Raw genomic sequence first — 17,295 nt, forward strand, 5'->3', positions numbered from 1 at the left:
CAGTGGGTTAAGCATCTGCCTTCGGCACAGGTCATGATCCCAGGGTCCTAGGATCAAGGCCCGCATCGGGCTCTCTGCTCAGCAGGGAGCCTGCCTCCCCCTCCCTCTCTGCCTGCCTCTCTGCCTACAGGGTGGGGAGTCCGGGTGGGGGTGGGTGCGTGGAAACAGGATGGCCAGAAAATGCCTTGCTGAGAAGCAAAGACCTGACAGAGAGAAGGGAGAGCCAGGTAGGCAGGTAGATACTAGCAGAAGAATTTACCTACATCTCACCATTTCTAGAAAATTCAGCTACATATAATTCAGGCATTTGGGGTCCATCTGGTTGCTAACGCTTTGTCCCCCCAGGTATGCGGTGAGTAGAGGCTTCCTCTGCTATACCCGCTGAACCGTCTCACCGTCCCTTGGCCGTGCCCCATTGCCACGCAGCCTGGGTGGCCCATTCCCTGTAGTAAATTCCCTGTTTGAAGTACCCAGTGAGGTTTCTGCTTTCCAAAAAGGACACTAATGTAATGCTTAGGGAGACTACGTTGCCCTGTGATGATGGTGCTTTGTCCACACCTCATGCTGCTCGTCCTCTGGTGCTCTGTGGCTCTTTGGAACGTCATCGTGGCCTGGGCTCTCCCACAAACCCGCAGCACCAGGAAACAGGCTAATGTTTTGGAGGATGTCCCCCGTCAAGGTCGGCACCGATCCCCACATCCACCAAGAAGTCGCAGACTGAGCAGCACCTTTGTGCTTGCCCCAGGCCCCTGCTGGTAAATCAGCATCTCCCAGACCCTCACTTAGGCCCTCTGGAATCCGACCAGGACCTTGCATCTCAGTGAAGTCATCATTAAAAAAGCACTCCAAGAAATAAAAACTCCCACTTAAAAATGCAATGAGAATAAATGTGTGGACCTGCCTTTGCGTTCAAAACACAGGTGGGCTGAAGTGGACGGCTGGCCGGGCTCTTCCTCCTTTTAGGGGACAGCCTCTGGTTTCTCTGGAGTACTAGCCCCTTCCCAGAAGAGCCCCTCCTCCCACCAAGGGGCAAACAACCCTGCCGAGCAGCTCAGACTCTGGCCTGGAAATCTGAAGCCTGAGTTGAGGGGTGCACGGTGCTCTAAGGCCTGTCCCATTCACCTGACAGCACTCGAGAGTTTCCTGCCGATGTCCCTGGAACTGGCCCCATCCCCATGCTGAGTTTTGGGCACAGCCTTCTAATAACTTCTTTTCTGCCTGGGTTAAGCCAGAATCAATTCAACTGGAATCTCTTACAAATGGAAACCTCAGTGGATACAGCGCGTCCGCGAGGGGGCTCAGCAGCCGCTCATGAAAAACATCCAGGGGTTTCAGCGTCAAGGTTAATAAGGGCAACTAACCATTGCCGAGGACGTCCCGCGGTGCTGGGAATGGTGTATGCATTTTCTCATTTAATTCAGCCCTCACCAGGACTTTAGGAGGTAGGTACTAAGCTCCACTCTATCCGTGAGAGAATAAGGCTGAGAAATGAGGTGGGTTTTCTGGGGTCACACAGCTAATAAGCATTAGAATCAGAATTCAAATCCTGGTTTAGCTGACTCCAAAATAGAGCTCCTAACCACTGCTCTGTGTTGCCCCACAAGGGCCCAGTGCAATGGATGGTGGCCAAGACCGACCAGGACCTCCGGCCACGACCAGAGGAGCTAAAGGTAATAGCACATCCTTGCCTTTCTCTGGGGGAGGTCTCAAGGGTAAGCCTACATGTTAAATGCTCTGGCGCAGGGCTCTGGACCCTGGCTGCATATTGCAAACACTTGGGGAGCTTTAAAACTCTGATGCTTGGGGGGCCCCCGGGGGGCTCCCTGGAAGCTCAGTCCGTGGAGTCTCTGTTGCTTTCCACTCAGGTCGTGATATCAGGTCGAGAGATGGAGTCCCACGTGGGGAGTCCTACGTGCTTGGTGGGGAGTCTGCTAGGGAGTACTTCCCCCTGCTCTTCCCTGCACTCCTGCTCTCCTTCTCTGTCTCAAATAGATAAGCCTTTGAGGAAAACCAAAACCAGAACACTGCTGATGCCTGGATCCCATCATTGGTCTGGGGTGCTGCTGGGTCATGGGATTGTTTTCCAGGTTCCCAGGTGATTCTAGTAAGTAGCCATGATTGCCGGCTTATTTTTTTTTTTTTTTTAACTCTAAAGGGGGATACTATAAACTTGCGGGTCCTGTTAAAATGCAGACTCTGATTCAGGGTGTTAAAATGCAGACTCTGGATGGGGCCCAAGAGTCACATCTCTCACAAGCTGGGGGTGATTCTGAGTACAGGAGCAGAGAGTCCATCCCAAGTGGAAGTCTTACTCGTCAAAGGGGTGGCCAGCTGCAGCGGCAGCATCTGGAGCTTGTTAGACTTGTGGCCTCCTGGGCCCCACCCAGCCCCTCAGGGAGGGGTGAGAGCCCAGGTGATTTTTATGCACGGGAGGGTGTGGAAAGCACCGTGAGCCCCTTGCGTATTTAAGGGAGTGCGGGGAGACTGGTCAGGGGATTCAACGCAGAAGCCTGTTAGCGCCATGGAGGGATTGGAGATGTTTAGCTGGGACGAGAACGGGAAGAAGGCAGGTAAGCGTCTTGACCTTGGAGGGCCACCCGAAGGAAGGGGTGAGGAAGGCAACTGCTGTTTTCTGAGTGCCAAAGAATGGGCTGGTCGTTCAGGAGGACTCATTTCCGTTCATCGAGGAAGACACGGCTATGCTTCTTGTCCTGTCGAGGAGGACACCATCCCCTGATCAGAGGGATTCAAGCGCTGTAAAGTCAATGACTTGTAAGCTCCCTCGTTACCCTGAAATTCGGAGTCTGTACAGTTGAAGGGGCAAGATTGTCGGGTCACTTGGGGGCGTACAGCGCCTACGGAGCTGAAATGGGACACGTTTTGAGCAACAGGTACACAGTCTTGGATTGAAACTGACAAAAACTAACTTCATGCGGGGAGATGCCCGCAAAAGGGAGACCTGTATCTTATGCAGGGTTGTAGGGGAGGATATTTTGGAAGCCCCGAAATCCAGTGGAGCCAACTCCAAAGTTCTCAGGCTCCCAAGTTCCCTCCTAGGTCGTGCTGTGATTTGATACGAGGCAATGAGGTGTAGTCAGGAGACAGTGGGCTCGGAGGAGCGAGAAAACCAGTGCTGAGGCCGAAAACTGGGGGAGGGTGTTTATCCTGTACCGGCCATAGGAGAGAGGCTGGGATTCGGGTTTCCTGGTACGGGTCCTTTAGACAGAAACCGTTCTCTGGAAAGGGCAGAGGGGAGCAGTAGCCCCTTTACTCTCTTGTGTGGAAGGACTAGGGTCCAGTTATTTTAACCAGTGTGAGGTCATTGTGAGGACACATGCCTGTGAATTTACAAGAAACTGAAGGACCCGTCACCCCCACGCCAGGGGTGGGGGGTGCTGGTGATGAAGTTCTTGAACCTAGGTGAGGTTCGGTGGGGTGAGGTTCGGAGCCGACGGCTAAGAAAGAATTCTTTAGACGTCTTTGGTGCAAAAAGGTGGTTTATTAGAGCACGGGGACAGGACCCATGGGCAGACGGAGATGCTGCTGCGCCAGGCATGTGAGGAGTGGCTGGTTATATACACAGGAGTTGGGTAGGTGAGGACAAAGGGTTGTTCAGAAGGGCTATTGGGGTAAAGAAGACTGTCAGGATATTGAAGGCCTGGTTACTATCCAGCCAAGGCCACTTTCCCTCTAATGAGGCACTAACATAAAGACCATTGGGAGTCTCCTGGTGGAATGTCACATTCCTGCTATCAAACGTCCTTGTTAGTGAGATTTAGGTTTAGAAGAAATTTAACTTTATTTACTTTTCCTTCTACCTCAGCCTCCTTCAGTTTTTATGGAGGGGAGGGTGACATTAGGGCTTGAGGAACTGAGTTATGTGCCTTTGGAAATTGGGCTATTGATAAGGTAACTTCTTTGTTGTAAATCTCAAGGACATTTGTAAACCAAGGGGGACTCCTGCCTTGCAGGATTGTGATCTCTGCAAGTTAACTATTTGTTTTTCTTCTAGGGTAGTCAGGGGTGCCTGAGGAATGTGACACGTATTACTGAGGGGAGCGGGTGGAGAGGGGTGCAAGGTGCCAGCTTTTGCTTTGTCCTCAGCCAGCCTCCTGCTCCCTTATCACTGGGATGAGGAGGCCTGGGCCCTGGGTGGCTCCACAGGTCAGAGTGTGACTTTTTAGATTTTCCTTCTTGGGCTTCCTTTTGTATGACTCTGTTCCCGCGTGTGTGTGTCCGTCTGTCTGTCTTCTGTGCCTGCTGGCTCTCCAGACTTCTTGGCAGTTTCCACCCTGCTGCAGGTGTTCTGGACAACCGGGTCCAGCGTCCATGGCCTCTTTCCTAGGTCCCCTATAGACCAGATGGAGACCTTGGGCTGGTCACGTCCTTTCATCCTGAGCAGACTTCCCTTCCTATATCAAACACCTGGGAGAACTCTTTGGATCTTAGGGGACGTGCACAGTCCCCTTAGGCAACGTTGCAGTTTCTTTATTGGGTAGAGTAAGACCTTCAGAGAAACCACTGTGAAGGGTTTCCAGGAGCCGGTATGTGTGAGTCCTTAGCCGGGCGGGGCCTCAGGAGCTTTTCTTGCCCCTGTCAGGGAGGCTCACTCAGGGCTTTCTTCCTGGGCTGTGTTTTGGGGTAACGGCAGTGCACAGAGTCTGTGAGGGGCAGGGGCAGGTGCAGAGCTACAGACAACCTGAGCCAGCGTGTGGAAAGGCGAGCCAGAAGGAAAAGCAGTCAGATGTGCAGCAGCAATGGGGTGAGGGGAGCTGGCCTGGGAGCTTGCCTTGGTTTTCCTGACTGGGGGACCTGAGGGGGGAAGGCAAAGGGAAGCCACACCAACTGAGTGACTCCCTACTGTGAAACAAGCCAGGTCCCTCACCTTTATCTCCTCGTTTAATCCTCATAAAATGCTAAATTTACAAGTGAGAAGCTGACTCACAGAGGAGACCTGGCTGGCCCTAGGTTACCCACCCAGCAAGAGCCAGAGGTGGGGGGTGCTGGGAGCTTCTTCCACCTCAGGTCGGAGCCCTCCCCTGGGGTGGGGAGGGGCACTTCCTGCTCAGGAGCCTTAGGGAACTGCTGGGACACCAGGAACCAGTCCCTTTCAGAACTGACAAAAGGCTACTGTTCTCCTGGCCCCTGACCCATTCAGGACTCTCTGGTTTTTACTTTTTTTTTTTTTTTTTTTTTTTTTGAGCTGGTTCTTCTATTTCTAGGAAGCCGGTCTTTGCTTTCAGTTACCTTCCATTTGGTTTTGCTGCTCATTTTTCTTGGAGGGCTCACCAGGAAGTAACTTTGCTCAATGTAAAGTGTTCCAAATACCTTTTTTTTTTTTCTTTTTTCTTTTTTTGACTGAGCTGAAAGTTTCCTTGTACCTGTCACTTGCATGTTTTCCAGCCCTCCTGGGGATGTCCGTCCCCTTCAGGTGAATCAGACTGGCATCTGAGGGCTTTCTTCCTTCACCTCAGAAGGGGAGGAGACCCTGTCTCCTCCGGGACCATTCTTGGAATGGCTCTTCGGTTCATGCTCTCAGCTCCGCTGACCACGAAATCCCAGCGGGGCACTCTGAACACTGCTGCTATTTGCCAGGGATCCCACCACAAAGTCTCTAAGAAACCCTATTTATCGGAAACTTCTTGAAGAAGCTACAACTATTTTTTTCTAAATCAAGGGGAGGGGGAATGATTCTAATGGCCTCTTAGCTGATCTCCAGCAAGTTCGAGCAGGCCTAGTACTTAGGTGATGTCATTTCTCCCCTCCAAACCCTCCCCTTGGAGGATTTTTCCTCTGAAATACCTACAATGATCTTACAGGTCTTGTGTTTTCTGCCCTGCCCTTTGACCATTTTTTTTCTCTCCCTTTAGAGCTACTTAGCTCACCTGTGCTTTTTGCTCTCTTCCCCTTAGCTTGTGTGGCAGTCCTACCTCAGGGCCATTGTACTTACTGTTCCCCCAGATAGCCACAGCTTCCTTCTTTCTGGTCCTTACTCAAATGTGATTTTTTCCTCAGGACTTTCCTGGCAATCCCATACATTTTTTCCTCCCTCTGGCACTTCATCCCCTTTTACTTTCCATTCCCCTTCCCCCTCTGATAGACCCCTTATTACCTGTTGCCTCTTCATTTTCACAAGGATCTTAAGTTTCCTGAGGCAGGATAGATTATTTGCTTACTTGCGGAGAATGGTGCCAAATTTAAAAGGTGCTGGAAAATATCTGTTGATATGAGTAAATGAATGACCAGGTTTCCAAGGCCATGCCTTTGGGCCGGTTATGCAACATAAATGTGTGAAGCCACTGGAGGAAAAACAATAGAGGGTGGGGAATTGAGTCCCGGACCTCCAGACCTCCTTGAGTTCAAGTTCTCGAGTTCTCCTTGAGAACCTGAACTCAAGCCCAAGTTCAAAGGGCTTGAACTTGAAAAGAACTGCAGTAACATCACAAAAACTATCTTTCTCCCACCCCCTCTCTGCCCCCAACCCAAACCCCTCTCTGGGGCCAAGATTGGGTGTGCCAGCCTAGCAGAGGCCTGGAGCCTGGACGTGTTAGAATTGCTGTCCACGGGTGTCGAGCCTCTGTGGAGAGATGCCTTGGTTTTCCTTGAGGGCTCTTCTAAATATTCCTGTGAAACTATCATTTTGTCCGTTCTAAAGACTTTGTTGAGAGGCGCCTGGGTGGCTCTGTTGGTTGAACGTCCAATTCTTGGTTTCAGCTCAGGTCATGATCTCAGGGTCATGAGATAGAGCCCCACATCCGGCTCTGTGCTCAGTGTGGAGTCTGCTGGTCCTTCTTCCTTCCCCCTTGCCCTTCCCCATCCCCAAATAAGTGAAATATTTTTAAAAAATCCAAACTTGTTGAGACCTCATGCATGCACTGCATACCTGTAGAAATCTTGCTCCTGTCAGACCTGTGTTTCTCGAGTTTATTTTTTGAAGATTTTATTTGAGAGCAAGCTGGAGAGCACAGATAGAGAGTAAGAGGGAGAAGCCGACCTCCGCTGAGCAGAGAGTCTGAGGCAGGGCTTTATCCCAGGACCCTGAGATCATGACCTGAGCCAGCCAGGTGCCCCCTGTTTTATTTTTTGAATCAGACCCTAGGATTCATGTTACTCATTCTGTGGTTTCCTCCCCCCTCCCCAGTTGAAAGATTTAAAGTTGATTTGTAACTTTATTAAAGGCCTGAGCTATGCATTCCTGATTCCATCTTCTGTCCTGTCCTTCCTTTGCGGATGCTTTCTTACTCATTCCTATTTTTTGTTAGATTTTATATACCAGTTCTTCTTAGGATAAGCATGGGTATAAGCAAAGAAATGAACACTAACTTAGGCTTCCCCAAATTAAACACATCTAGAAGAAACAATGGTTTCCATCCCCCCACCCCAACCCCAGCCATCACCCTCCAACTGGAGACTGGGAGAGAAATACATTTGGATCTACCAGGAAGGGAGGGGAAATTAGAGGCTACAGAGGAGGTTTGGAAAGAGGTGCTAAGAGCAGGACAGTGCTCTTCCTAAAGCAAAATGAAATAGCTCTTCAAGAGTTAGATTCCAGGGGCACCTGGGTGGCTCCGGGGGTTAAGTGTCTGCCTTTGGCTCAGGTCATGATCTCAGGGTCCTTGGATTGAGCCCTGTATTGGGCTCCTTGCTCAGTGGGGAGCCTGTTTTTTCCCTCTCCCTCTGCCTGCCTCTCTGCCTACTTGTGATCTCTCTCTCTGTCAAATAAATAAAATCTTTAAAAAAATAACTTCTATAAAAAAAGAATTAGATTCCATCTCTTATTGTAGAGGCTCAGACCTCCAGCAATACACAGAACCTCCCGCAATGACCCGGCCAAACAGGCACTATGCCTGGTGTGTTAGAGGAAGTGCAGCTTGTCCTACATGGGTGTCCGAGGTGTCAAAGGGGCCTTTTTCCTGCTCCTGGTGTGTACATGATGTGGGGGTCCTGCCCCGCAGTGACCAGCTGTACTACCCCCAACAAGACAGTCACTCACTGACTTAGTGGCCCTCCCTCTGGTCCCTTCTCAGGGATTTCCTGTTCGTGGTCTGGACAAATACAACCATGTGCCCGAGCCACCAGCTGGGAAGCTCCCAGCAACCGACAGTAGGGATGAGCCCTGGTGGCCTTAGGAGAGGTGATAACTGCTTCTACTCTGACTCCATCTACCCATGGGATGCCCCTGTCCTGCAACTTTGAAGATTTACCACACATGTGGAGTCAATGTTTAACTTTGCTTGCTTTACTCTAATATCTATTCTACCACTTGTATTGACTTTGTGTGCACTTGTCCCTGAACTTGGCATGACAGCTTGAAGCGCTTTATGACAATTAATGACTGCATGACTCATGCCTGCCCATAAATTCTTGTCTGTGTAAGTGAATGATCATCTCTTCTGGCTTGTTCTCTTCCTGCTTTCCTTAACAGGCACAGCCCTCCGATATTAAAAAGCACCTTTGTGGAGTGGGTAGCCCACCTGAGGCGGGGCTGTGCATGAATGGTCCAGAAAGAACACTTGAGACCCTTTCAGTGCTAGAAAGGTGCTTTCATGAGAGCATGGGGACAGGACCTGTGAGCAGAAAGAGTGAAGAGTCACTGATTATATGCTTTTTAGTTGGGGGTTGGGGGATCGTGTAATTCTCTAAGGAGTTTGGAAGCCAGGCTCTGAGGACCTTGAGGGGCTAGCTGCCGTTAAGTTGACTGACTACTGTCTAGGGAGCCATTAGTCTTGAGACCTTTCAGCTTTGCATCCGTGGGCCATATGTTTGAAAGATCCTGCTGACCTGTGTTGGGGTAGGGGGTGCATTTATGGTTATCTGAAGGAAGTAACCGTAACTAGAGCAAAGCTATAATGGTAAAACATTGAAGTCCTTCTGGGAATGGTAGAGTGTTAGAATCTGTATCCCTTCAGAATCCTTGCTGGAGACTAGGAGTCTTAGCAAAGTCTGGCCTTTGTTCCTTTCTCCGCCCCGCCCCCCCATTGTTCTCCTTTCCCCCAACAACTTTGACCCTGAAATCTTGAAGGTTGCTAAGGTTGCGCGGTCTTCTCTTTGTAACTTCTTCCTGCTGAGCAGGGGCATAGAGAGGTCCTTACGGGTCAACGTTGGTCAGTTTAGAACTGCTGGATCTAGAGTTCCCGTATGACAGTCTCCTGGAGTAGGAAGGAGCCTCTGTTGGCTTGAAGGTATGGCAGTGAAGGCATTTGGGCACTGTAGAGACATTGGTGGGGGGTGGGATGGGGAACCCAGCAAAACATTGGGTGAATTCTTCTCGAGGTCTCCCAAATATCCTGAGGTTCATGTACCTGCCAGGATGTGACATTCTTTACTCACCTGGTGAGGCTGCTGGGAACTCTGTAAGGAAGGTATCAGGCTAACAGTTCCAAGGGGCTCTATAGGCTCCAGAGTCCACCTTAATTCCTTAAAGCTATCTGGTCCTGTCTGAGTCTATGCACGTCTCTCAAAGACCTTCCATTCTTGGTAAAGAAACCAAGGTCTCCAGTAGTATCCTGTTAGGAGGAGAAGAGACTCCTATTGAACTTAAGCAATAACTCCTATTGCCATGGAAGCAAGAATACTCAGAGTTTCTGAGTTCAGAGGGTTCAGGTAGGGAGAAAAGTTAAATGTTTCAATTTGTCCACAAAGGAATATTTTACCATATTTTCTGTATATTCTACATATCTTTAGATGAAAGCTTAATCTGGAAGAGCCAATATTAGAAAACCAACAATATTTCAAATCAGAATTTAAAAAAAAATTCTTTTTCAATTTATTGTGTCCCATGTTGTTCTTACTTTGTCTGAATGCAGTTTTCCCCACTAGTTCTGGAAAGTTTTTATTCAGCTTCATCTTATGATCTTAAAGATATCAAATACCCACATTGTCAGAAGTTCTTCTGCAGAATCTCCTTGAAGACCACACATTTTGCAAGAGCATCAGAACAATAATGCAATGACCAAAGGCTCAAAAAATGGACACAGTTAAAGATCTGATTAAAAGCTCATTATAATCTAACTGGCAAGGAAATCTGGTTAACAGTTCAATAATCAGAATATCAAGTGATGACCTCCTACCGGGGCATATCAAAACTTAAAGAATTTAATGTATTTTCTAGAATAGTTATAGCCTTTACCTATACAATACAAACTAAGTCTTACTTGTTTGACAGTACTTTTCAAGTAGCTTAATTATAAAATAAGCCTAATTAGTCAAGACTTTATCTACAAACCAAATATCTGAAGTTTGTTAAAATCCTCCAAGTTTAAAAGTACATGCCTGAATAGGATTATAGATTATTATAAAATCTTAGTTATTTAACCAAGGTGAAAATAAGATTCCAAAGGCAAATGGGTTATATAGTTGTTAGCAAAACCTAGCTCCTTTTTTTTTTTTTTTTTTAACTTAGCTCCTTTAATATTGAGGTTTTTAACTTTTACTTTTTGGGGGGGCAGAAAATGAGGGGAAGGGGAAGGGGCAGAAGGAGAGGGAGAGAGAATCTTAAGCAGGCCTGGCATAGAGCCTGATATGGGGCTTGATCTCATAACCTGAGCAGAAATCTAGAGTCGTTTAACTGACTGAGCCACCCAGGTCCCCTGAAGTTTTAAGTAATTGAAGACCTGATAAAGACAAAACAGAGAGGTTTAATTAAAAACAATTTTTAAAAAAATTTTATTTGACAGAGATCACAAGTAGGCAGAGAGGCAGGCAGAGAGAAGGGGGAGAAGCAGGCTCCCTGCTGAGCAGAGAGCCCCATGCTCTACCCTAGGACCCTGGGATCATGACCTGAGCCGGAGGCAGGGGCTTTAACCCAATGAGCCACCCAGGTGCCCCAAAACATAGAAACTTAAGTTCTCTGGGTGACAAAAGAAAAATACCTTTTACAATTTCTTACCAAGTGCCAATCAACAATCCAAGAAAACTTGGTTTTTTTACCAGAGAGTAAAGCAGAATTTGAATCTCATTACAGTGTTCTTTTAAAATCCACTTATTTCACCCTTAGTCCTGACTGTGATATGTCCCAGTTGGTTGGAGGGGGAGCAAGCGAATGTGGGGAGCTCTGATCAGGTCAGGCTGGCAGCCTGGGTGGTGAAAGCATTCACCCAAGGCAGAACAAATGGGAGAAGTTGATTGACTCCACCTCAGGGGAGCAACGGGCAGGACAGTAAAGGAGAACATGCCAGTGGGGAGGCAGTGGTGAGGGGCCACAGTTGAAGGGCAGGGGGAGGTGGTATGGGGATGTATGGAATTCCCCCTCCCCCACTTTTTCGGTGTGTGTGGGGGCAATCTTAGGCACTGTGCCTGGTTGTGGTTGGTCCGTTAGGCCCTATGGCTATTTCCAGGTGGGTCGCTTAATGAACCTGTTTGCATTCAGCTCAGTCTTTGTGGGCCCTTTTGCCTCACTCTACACAGACCACATATAAATCTTTAGAATTCTGCATTCAGATTTTGTCCTAAGCCTTTATTTTTTTCCAGCTAAACAACCAGTCTCATTTTAGGACAGAATTTACTTTTTCAAAAAAAAAAATTTTACTTTTTCCGGCTCAACAAAGTTTATTCCCATTCCTTAGGTCTTATTAAAAACACATTTTGTATACAGAGTTGCTTTTATTTCTGTCAGTCTTAATTACACTTACTAGAAATTTAAATCTTAGTTTTCCCAGGAGACTAAGATTTCTAAGTAGTAATTGTGAATGGTTATATAGAATTCTTTAGATTGCAAGTTCATAAACTTTATAATTTCTAAAAACAGGTTTTTCCTTAGTACAGTCTTTTGACAAACCATAAAGCATGTTTACCAATGGACCCCAGTATCTGCTTCTCTGCAGTGGGAAACCAAAGCAGATAAATCTTACATTAAGATCTTATATTAAGTAATTCATATCTTTTCTCACTAGGCAAAGACTTAGATACCCAATGAATTCCATCCAACCCATCATCCAAGGAAAACTTCAAACTTTCAGGCCACCAAAGATTTTGACAGCTACTTTTACAGTTACCTGTGAAAATCTGAGACCAAATTAACCATCGTTTTAAGCCATCTTGTGTTAACAAATTGCAAGAACTAACATGAGCTTCTTTGACTTTTAGTAAACCTTGGTAGAATAAAAGTTTTGTAGTTAAGATAGGTCTTTGGAGTTGTTAACATTAAGACAACAAACTCGGGGTGCCTGGGTGGCTCAGTGGGTTAGGCCTCTGCTTTCGGCTCAGGTCATGGTCTCAGGGTCCTGGGATCGAGCCCCACATCGGGCTCTTCGCTCAGCGGGAAGCCTGCTTCCGCCTCTCTCTCTCTCTGCCTGACTCTCTGCCTACTTGTGGATATCTCTCTCTGTCAAATAAATAAATAAAAATCTTAAAAAAAAAAAAGACAACAAACTCATTCATTTTCATATAGAAATATATTTCATATAGAAATATAGACTTTGCCACTCAAAGTCTGTCAGTTTGTTCCTCCTAGTCCATTTCAACCTGGAGCACCAATGGGGAGATCTGAAGTGGGCAGTTCAGGTCCAGGAACGGGGTTTTCTTTGCTCCTTGATGGTAAGGAGCAAGAGCTGATGGGGCTGGAGACCCCAAGGATGGCCTAGGAGATCATCATGCAAGCTGCACACAAGGTGGCACAGAATCTGAAGGAGCAAGTGGAGGCAGGGGAGGGGAGGTGCCAACAGCAAGGATGGCGGCCGACGGGCGGCCAATGGCTCCTGGTCCTAAGGCTTCTCAGCTTGGACGGTCCAGTGGACACACATTCTTTTTCCAGCAGCAACGATAACAAATCGGCAATCCATGTCAGGCTGGAGGAAACTGGGAACTTCCCCAAAACAAAGGTTTTGGCAGCCGCTTGGGAACATTCCTTAAAGTCCCTATCCCGAGGCAGACTAACCATAGACAACTCGCTCTAATTGTCATAACCATTAAGCTGGGAAATGCACAAGGGGAAGATCCCACCAAGAACAAAAATAGCCTGGGTAGGGACATCTGGGTGGTTCAGTTGGTTAAGTGTCTGCCGTCAGTTCAGGTGATGATCCCAGGGTCCTGGGATTGAGTCCCACATCAGGCTCCTTGGTCAGTAGGAAGCCTGCTTCTCCCCAAGCATGTACTCACTTGCTCTCTGACAAATAAAATCTTTAATTAAAAAAAAAGTAACTGGGTCTGTGAGGAGGCCGATTTAGGTAATCCTCAACCAGTATGTTGGAGTTCATTAGCCTGGTTAATGGCCAGACATACTCTGCAAGAGGCCCGTACTTCGAATCCTGCTTTAGGGCCGTGACAGCCTGGGCATAGGGTGCCTCGGTCCATTTGCCCTGTTTCCTGCAGAAGAACTCAAACTGCTATATTGATGCTTAATGCTCCATTAGGGGGCCATTTTTCCTCCTCTCCTAAGGAATACTGAGGCCATGCAGTGTTACAGAAGAAAATGAGTCCTCTTTTTTTCCCTTAAATCTGGCAATCTGAATTGTTTTCAGTGGGTCAAAAGACATCCCAAAGGACAGTCCTTGGGAGCTGAAGAAGGTTCATTACCAAGAAAATGCCCCTTGCCCCAGCCTTAGTCCTGCCTCCTAGGTGGCACCCACACAGGTTAGGTCAGGGATGCCTAGTTTCAAAGCAACTGAAGGCACCCCTCAAATGAAATGGCTGTGAACACAGTCTAGCCCTGGAGGAGGGATGCCAGCGACCCCCAACTTCTCCATTGCATTCTAGACCATGTATGTGTGCTGGCAAATACTGTGCCGAAATACTGTGTCATGCTGAGAAGGACCTGATGATTTTAAGCCATGGAAAATACTAGGGAAGTTTTACAAGGGGAAATTACTGTTGTAATTCAAGTAATCAAGAGGGTACACCAACGAGAAAGTAAAGCTAGAAATCCACCATGGTCTAAACATTGCAACACATGTAGTCTTTACAGCCAGCTTCCCTAGGAGCTGGTCCCTGGTTGGATGTTAATTCAATCAGGCATTGGTGTTTTGTTTTTGTTTTTAAGATTTTATTTGTTTATTTGACAGAGATCACAAGTAGACAGAGAGGCAGGCAGAGAGAGGGAGAAGCAGGCTCCCTGCTGAGCAGAGAGCCCAATGTGGGGCTCGATCCCAGGACCCTGAGACCATGACCTGAGTTGAAGGCAGAGGCTTAACCCACTGACCCACCCAGGTGCCTGATTGGTTTGAGCTAGCTTTGAGCAGAGACCTCATAGCCAGAAGCAGCCAGACCAGGGATGAGGAGAGGATCTCCCACAGGAGTCCTGGCGATTGGCAGCTGTCTTATTACGTGGTTGTCCGGTGCCCAAGAAAGGCCAATTTTTATAAGAACAGGAATAGAGAGAGCATCAGGTTTGTGGGTCTCCTTACCATCGCAGCCAGTGTACTAGCTTCTAGACCAAAGGCAGGCTTTTATTCCTCCCCACGGACTAGCCACCGGCTAGAGGATTGCCGCCCTAGCTATCGACACGAAGGTATTCTAATAAGACTGCACTTGAAAAGCCCCTAGAACGAAAGTAAATGGAGAGAAGGAGGGAGGTGTAATTCACAAAGTTTGTACCAAGGTTCAAAGATGGGAACACCGGCCCCATGTTGGACACCAAAATGGTGTGGGGCCATGAGAGCATTATCAAGAAAGAATTCTTGAGATCTTTTAGGTGCAAAACAGTGCTTTTATTTTAGCTTGGGAATGGAACCTGTGGGCAGAAAGCACTGTCCTGGGATTGTGAGGAGTGATGGATTATATACTTTTTAGTTAAGGGATTTGGAAGCAAGACTTCCAGGACCTGGAGGGTCTAGGTACTGTTAAGATACTGGTGGCCCACATGTTTGAAAGAGGATTGCTAACATGTATCTTGGGTGGGGGTGTTTACAGTTGTCACAGACAAGCAACATTAACCAGAGCAGACCTATTAAATGGTAAAACATTAAAAGAAGTCCTTTTGGGAGTGTTAGAATCTGTATGCCTCAGGAATCCTTGGAGACCACAAGCCACGGCAAAGTGGGGCCTTGGTTTCTTTTTCTGCCATCATACCTATCTACCTTTTCTTCAGGCAGGTACCTAAATAAACGCCTTCAACTCTATATTCTAGCTCCCTGGAGCCAGAATCCAGTACATATTTATCCAGCACCTTCTGTGTGCCACATACTATTGTAGGGCCTGGGGACACAGTAGTGAACAAAATGAACTCTCCTTGCTCCCACAGAGCAAATGGTGCAGTGGGGAGAGACAGTAAATGCAGTCTGTGTTGAAAAGGACGATGGAGGTAGATCAGTAAGGGGAGGAGGTGGTGTGTGGATGTGTGTGGGTGCGTGTGGTTGTAATCTGAAAGTGGGTGACCAGCAAAGGTTCCCCTGAGAAGAGGAAAAAAATGAAACAAGATGAAACTAGAGAGGGAGACAAACCATAAGAGACTGTTAATCTTAGGAAATAAATTGAGGGTTGCTGGAGGGGAGGGGAGTGGGGGGATGGGGTAACTGGGTGATGGACATTGGGGAGGGCATGTCCCATAATGAGCACTAGGTATTCTGTAAGAATGATGAATCACAGACCCATACCCTGAAACAATAATCTATGTTAATTAATTGAATTTAAATTTTAAAATAGGTGATGTTTGAGTCCTAAAGCAGAGAGCCATGCAGAGAGGCAAGGATGAGGCTCAGGGCGTGATACAGACCAGTATAAAGGCCGTGGGGGAGGGAGATGTGAGTGTCCCAGGAACGGCTAAGAGACCCCTGGCTCCTAAGAGGGGCAGAGAAATGTGTTGAGAGCTATTGGGGAGGCAGGTTATGTGAGGCCTTATTGGGCCTTGTAAGGGATTTGGCGTTGGCTGAATTGGCACCTGTTAAAAGGTCATGAGCAGAGGAGTGACATACCTGTTTTATGTTCCCTGTAACTGCTGTATGGAGAATAGCCAGGGTCAAAGCCAGAAGCAGGGAGCCCCATTAGAAGGTGGTCATGCGGAGAGGTCAGGCAAGCTCTCTGTGACCTTCAGGGCACCCTTGGATGATGGCTGGTCTGCTGTTTCAAACCATCTAATGGTGAAAGTTCTAAATTGGGTGGCTCTCATTTAATTTTAAAGTTTTTTTTTTGTTCTTTTGTTTTTTTTTTTAAATTTGAGAGTGAGAGCGAGCATGGGAGTGGAGGTCAGAGGGAGAAGCAGACTCCCCGTGGAGCTGGGAGCCCGGATGCAGGACTTGATCCTGAGACTCCGGGATCATGACCTGAGCCATAAAATCTTTAAAAAAAAAAGAATAGATTTCAATAAATGGATGTTTGGTTCTATTTGGAATGATGAAAGTACTATTGGTGAATTGTGTTATATTCTGTAGCAGTGTCTTACTTATACAGACTTTTTTTTTTAAAGATTTTATTTATTTATTTGACAGAGAGAGATCACAAGTAGGCAGAGAGGCAGGCAGAGAGAGGGGGAAGCAGGTTCCTTGCTGAGCACAGAGCCTGATGCGGGACTCAATCCCTGGACCCTGAGATCATGACCTGAGCCAAAGGCAGAGCCCTTAACCCACTGAGCCACCCAGGTGCCCCTGAGTTTTTTTTGTTGTTGTTGTTTTTGATGGCTTTATTTTCAACTCACTCATGACATAGATACAGATACCATTATCCATTTTACTTTAAGCAAAGTAATGCACAAGATAACCTAGAAATCAGACAGAACCAAATGGTATGAAAGTGAGAGACAAGACTCCTTGCTCCTCTCTGCCTTGTCTCTGAGTCTGTGGTTAAGGTCTCCAGCACATAAGACCATGGAACTTCTCTCCTCCACCCAAGCAGGGTCAGAACAACATGTTTTGCTCTGTATTTCTTTGCTTCCTGATTGATTCTTGGTGCCCTTGCCATACTCCTACATGGGATATATCCCCCTTCTTTTTATTGTCTCCACAGAATTCCAAGCTATGGATGTATCTTATTTAAAAAATTATTTAAAATTTATTAAAATTATTTAAAAACACTTTTAAATAATCTCTATGCCCAGCATGGCGCTTGAACTCACAAACCCCAGGAGTCTCACCCTCCCCTGACTGAGCCAGCCAGGCAGTCCTAGATGTACCCTATTTTAAATAAATTCAAATCTATATTTAATATTAATTAATATCACATACATTATAATATATAATAACAAATATATTAATATTTAATGTTTAATAAATAAATTTAAATTCATAATGTTTATATTTATATTTAATTTAAATTTAAAATTTAATTTAAATTTAAAATTTAAATCCATTTAAAATAAGATCTGAGTCTTGGGAGATAGAGTTAGTGTCATTTTCTCATTTCTTGAGAAAACTCCAGTTCCCAGAGACT

The sequence above is a fragment of the Neovison vison genome, chromosome 13 (assembly GCF_020171115.1).
Source record: "Neovison vison isolate M4711 chromosome 13, ASM_NN_V1, whole genome shotgun sequence".
Lineage (NCBI taxonomy): Eukaryota > Metazoa > Chordata > Mammalia > Carnivora > Mustelidae > Neogale > Neogale vison.